A 5643-nucleotide genomic window follows, 5' to 3' on the forward strand; every position below is an offset into this window, starting at 1 on the left:
CAAATTGCAAAATGATGCTAGATTACGGCCTTCAAAGAGGATGGGAAAAAGCCGCAGCCAATTCAGCTAGGGAAAGAGCCTTTCTGAGAAGCACATCCCACCATGCCAACTCCATCACACGGGAAGGGTAACAGACACACCCGGTGGACTGAACCCCAAGCTCTTGCAACCATGCTCTGGGCACTTTCACAAGAGGCAGTGAAGAGCCCACTGTCCCCCAAAACAAGAGGAAAACCTCAGCCAAGTTTTCTGAAACGCAACTAGAAACGGTGAGCTAAACCGCCCAAGACTGAATTAACCACATGAACCACCCAAGCCCAGCCTCAAGCTGGGTGTCCAGCTCCGACCCACCCCTGACCCCAAAGTGTCACCGAGAGTCCACAAACATCAAGGAGAGCAACGAGGCTGGACCAGGCTGTGAAGCCTGGGCTGCCGCAATCCCAGCCGGGCTATTGACGGCAACCTGCCTTGCGGGTCAGTTCCCTTTGCTCTTGGTGGAAAGGCAGGGGGAGAACCAGCAGGGGAAAGGAGCAAGGCTGCGCCCACCTGAAAAAAATGAAAGGATAACTACCTCCCGCAGACATCTGTGCTAAAGCAGACATTCAAAGACCCTAGTACTTGATCTGGACACCCACTCTGGCCTTTAAGCTTCCTCTGCATCTGCAAAAACGCACACAAAAACCCAGCAGTCCTGGTCTCCATCCCACTCCGACTACAGCTGGCCCAGACTCCTTCCCAGGCATCTCCAGCAGAATTTTGCTTTCCTTGGAGATGGATGAATTCCCAGGCAGCAGCCCCCAACCTTTCTGGAGTAGCTACCAGAAGAGCAATGCGAGAAAGGTCCATGGCCGGGTACCTTCCTGGGACCTCTACCAGATCTGTAGTAGATAAAGGCTGAGCCCGCTGTTTGGTAGGGGCTGTGGAGGGACTTGCAAAGACAAAGGTGAGAGATGCCAACAGCTCTCAGTCCTGGCCACTTTCTGGGGGGATCCCTAATTGGTAGTTGTTCATTAACGAGCTGGGCTCTGGCCAGGGCTAGGTTTGGGTGGTAAAGCAAGCGCAGAGCACGGTGTTGGTGGAGCTGCAAAATAAAATTGAGAGCTAAAACCACCTTTCAGTTCTGGCACCTTCAGCATGGGACCCCTCGCTGGAGGGCTTCCTCTTTTAAAACAGTCCTCTGACAAGAGCGTGGCAGAGGGACAGGTGGTAGAGCAAGCGCAGAGCCCCACTGTTGGTGGGGCATTGAACAGAATGCCAAGGGAAGGAGAAGACTAGCAAGAGCTTTCACCCCAGGCCACTTCTCTGTCAAAGTCTAGGTAGCGAACTTACGTTTTGTTTGCTGGGTCTGGCACGGGTGAGTGTTAGGTGGTAGATCAAGCGCAGAGCTTCAGTGTTGGTGGAGCTGTGAAAGCGCTGCCAAAGGAAGTTGAAGGCTAGCAACAGCTTTCAGTGCTGGCACCTTCCGTGTAGGACCAGTCGCAGGATGTTTTCAATTTTGGAGCTGAGCTCTACTAGACTGAGAGAGGTAGACAGAGAGCATAACACTAGGTGGCTAGGAAAGTGCAGAGCCCCAGTATTGGTGGTGGCATGAAAGGGCTGCCATGGGAAGGTGAATGACAGGAACAGCGTTATGTCCTGGCACGTTCTGTGTGGGAGTAGTCGGTAGACGTTTTCAATTCTGGAGCTGAACTCTCCCTAAACTGCGAGAGAGAGAGCATAACATTACGCGGCTAGACAAGCACACAGCTACCGTGTTGGTGGGGGTGTGAAAGGGCTGCCAAGGGCAGGTGAGGGCTAGTAACAGCATCAGTCTTGGCATCTTCTGTGTGGGAGCAGGCGCCAGACGTTTTCAATTTTGGAGTTGAGCTCTACCTAGACTAAAAGACAGAGAGAGAATAACATTAGGTGCCTAGGCACGAGCAGAGCCCCAGTGTTGGTGGTGTTCTGAAAGGGCTGCCATGGGAAGGTGAGGGACAGCAACGCATTAAGTCTTGGCACCTTCTGTGTGGGAGTAGTTGGTAGATGTTTCCAATTCCGGAGATGAGCTCTACCTAGACTGAGAGAGGGAGACAGAATAACATTAGGTGGCTAGGCATGAGGAGGTCCCCAATGTCGGTGGGGCTATGAAAGGGCTTCCAAGGGATAGTCAGGGCCAGCAACAGCTTTCAGCCCAGGCCACTTCTGTGTCAAAGTCCTAGCTGATGAGTTTACATTTTGTTGTTGGGTCTGGCGCGGGTTAGTGTTAGGTGGTAGAGCAAGCACAGAACTCAGAGTTGGTGGGGCTTTAAATGGGCTCTCAAGGGAAGGTGAGGGACAGCAACAGCATTAAGTCCTGCACCTTCTGTGTGGGAGCAGTCGGTAGAGTTTTCAATTCTGGAGCTGAGCTCTACCTACACTGAGATAGAGAGAGAATAACATTAGGTTGCTAGACAAGCGCAGAGCCTCAGTGTTAGTTGGGGTGTGAAAGGGCTGCCAAGGGTAGGTGAGGGCTAGCAACAGCATCAGCCTTGGCATCTTCTGTGTGGGAGCAGTGGCTGGACGTTTTCAGTTTCGGAGTTGACCTCTACTTAGACTAAGAGAGAGAGAGAGAATAACATCAGGTGCCTAGGCACGAGCAGAGTCCCAATGCTGGTGGGATGGTGAAAGGGCTCCCAAAGGGATAGTAAGGGCCAGCAACAGCTTTCAGTCCTGGCCATTGTCTCAAAGTCCCAGGTGTCGTGTTTACATTTTGTTGCAGTGTCTGGCAAATGTGAGTGTTAGCTGGTAGGTCAAGCGCAGAGCCCCACTGTTGGTGGGGCATTGAATAGAATGCTAAGGGAAGGAGAAGGCTAGCAAGAGCTTTTAGCCCAGGCCACTTCTGTTCCAATCTCTTAGGTGGTGAGTGTTCTTCTTGTTGCTGGGTCTGGCACGGGTGAGTGTCAGGTGGCAGAGCAAGCGCAGAGCGTCAGTGTTGGTGGGGCTCTGAAAGAGTAGGCAAGGAATGGTGAGGGCAAGCTGTACAAGCCAGGTGCCTGCTTCTGCCTGATCAGAAGGGCAGCTTACCATAGTAAGCTACAAAAAGTAAATCAGCTACATTCCTATGACATGCCCCAGCTACCTATAACATCACAAGATGCTGCACAAGCCAGCTGCATGCTCCTGCCCTACTAGGTGCAGAGACACCACTGACATCACAAAGACCTGCAAAATCCTGGTGCTCATTCATACCCAAACAATCACTTAGACACCAGTGACATCACAGGCAGCTGTACAAGCCAGGTCCTGCTCCTGCCGCGTTACTCCTTCTACCCTATTACCTACTCTGCGACCTATGACATCACAACCACCTGCACAAGCCGGGGTCCTGCTCGGCACCTATTGGCTACTCACTCAACAGTGGCCATTGAGGAACCTGAATAAATCAGGGGCGTGCTTCTTTCCTATCACCTCGTCAGCCATCAGTTACATCACAAGCAGCTGCAGAAACCAGGTGCATACTACTGCCCTATGACCTACTCAGGCACATATGACATCATAAGCACCTGCACAAGCCAGATGAATGCACCTGCCGTAACGGCTACAGAGCCACCAGTGACATCACAAGCAGGTGCACACACCAGCTGCATGCACCTGGCCTATCAGCTACTCAGCCATCAGTGATAACATAAGCAGCTGCACAAACCAGGGACTTTCTCCTGCCCTATCAACTGCTTGGGAACATGACATCACAGGCACCTGCGCAAGCCAGAGGCCTGCTCCTGCCTTAAAAACGACTCAGCTACAAGTGACGTCACAAGCAGCTGCACAAGCCAGGGGCCTGCTCTTGCCTCATCACCTACTCCTCCACCTATGACATCACAAAAAGCTGCAGAAGCCAGGTGCATGCTCCTGCCCTAATAACTGCAGAGACACCAGTGACATCACAAGCACCTGCACGAGCTAGGTGTCCATTTCATACCAAATCACCTACTTAGCCACCAGTGACATCAGAAGCAGCTGTGTACAACCACTGTTGTTACCTATTTTCACAAGAGGCACAGGCTTCACAAGAAGCTGCTTCAGCTTCTATCTTTCAGTCTGTTACCTATGAGAAAACGGAAGCGTGTTTTATTGTAAGAGGAAACCCTTAATTGGAAACTTAGTTCATGGCCAAATTTGCCTCGCTATGCACGTATCTAGTGAATAGCCCAGGAAATGCTACAGAGGTGATTAGCAAAGCAAACCCAGGAAACCTCAAGAGATCTCGTAACTACACGAGCCTGTCTTTCCTTTTCACCCCCCGAGTTCCCAAAGCACCAAGGCAGGAGCAGGCAGGGCAGTCGTGCGCTCAGGTCGCACCACGGAGGAGAGAGCAGGAACAGCCCTCTGGCACTCAGGATTAGTAACAAGAATTTCTGCTCTGAACTGGGGCTTAGTCCATGTGCAAGTACAGTACTGATCCAGATACGAAACTGAGGGTGTCCGTTAATCCCAGGTGCCACACACACTGTACCTTCTTCCATCGCCTCCTCCCAATGAATGCATTTGCAGTCTCTTCCATCTCATCGCAGCTTAGGTAACTGCACTCTGCCTCAGGGCTGACTGGGGGCTGATGACCCTCGGAGCAGCAGCAGGAACCGCTCTGACCCTGGTTGTGGGGTTGTCCCTGGGGCTAAGCACTCGGGCTCAGGCTGGTGAACTGGGCCATGGCGGGGCCTGTGGGCAGTGACGTCCCCCCTCATGCCCGTCCACGCTGGGAGGCACCTGCTCCTGCGCCTGCGCCTGCAGCACCCGTGGCCCTGGCCCTGGCCCTGGGCCTGGGCCTGAGCCCCTCGTCGCCTCGGCTGGCCCCAGCCTGTCTCTCACCCACCTGCCCTCAGGCTGCTCAGCCTCTGCACCCCTCGCCCCAGGCCAGCTGGGACTGGCAGGCTGCCTCTGGCTCTGCTGATTGGCTCAGCCATGGCCAATGGCGTGGCTGTTGCTGGGTGGGCAGGGGCAGCCTGGGCCTTTCCTCACAGAGCTGCCTCCCCACACCACAGCTCGCTCCTCAGCCAGCTGCAGCACTGGGCCTGCGGAGAGACAGCCTTCAAGAAGGGCCATTTCACCTGGAGCTGTTCTCTCAGCAGCGCAAGGTGTTTGCACTGCTCTGCCATCCCTCGGTCCATTCACGGCGTCTGGGCCTGCTCACGGAGGGAGGGAAAGGGAAACGGGGAAGGGGAGGGGACATGACAGGAGGGGAGGGGACCGGAGGGGAGCTGCCCTGGATTTGCTCTGGGTCAGCAAGTCTTTTCCAAAATGTGGGTCTGTCTGTGCTGCCAGCCACAGCCCTGGGCAGGAGGAGCTGCGTGACAGGAGCCGCCGGTGTCAGCCAGGCTGACACCTGGCAGGAGACAGGGCTCTGGCCCCGGTCACACCGCCCGTGCTGAGCCCAGCACCCAGGGCCTTCCTCAGGCCTCACCTTCCCCCGGGCAGTGAGGAGGAGAGACGCCCTGTCTTGGCGTGGCCCAGGGCATCCTCCTGTGGCCCGAAGGAAGGACAGAGACCCCATCACTCTCCCCACGGGGGCTGACCACTGTCCTTTGCGTTTCTCCCAGGGGCTCCCCGGTGCTGACAGGCCCCGCAGGGCTTCAGGACCAAGGAAATGCCGGGGCGCCAGGGCCTTCTGACCCCCTTCATGGTCATAAC

This window comes from Gymnogyps californianus, unplaced genomic scaffold, assembly GCF_018139145.2.
Source record: "Gymnogyps californianus isolate 813 unplaced genomic scaffold, ASM1813914v2 HiC_scaffold_118, whole genome shotgun sequence".
Taxonomy (NCBI): domain Eukaryota; kingdom Metazoa; phylum Chordata; class Aves; order Accipitriformes; family Cathartidae; genus Gymnogyps; species Gymnogyps californianus.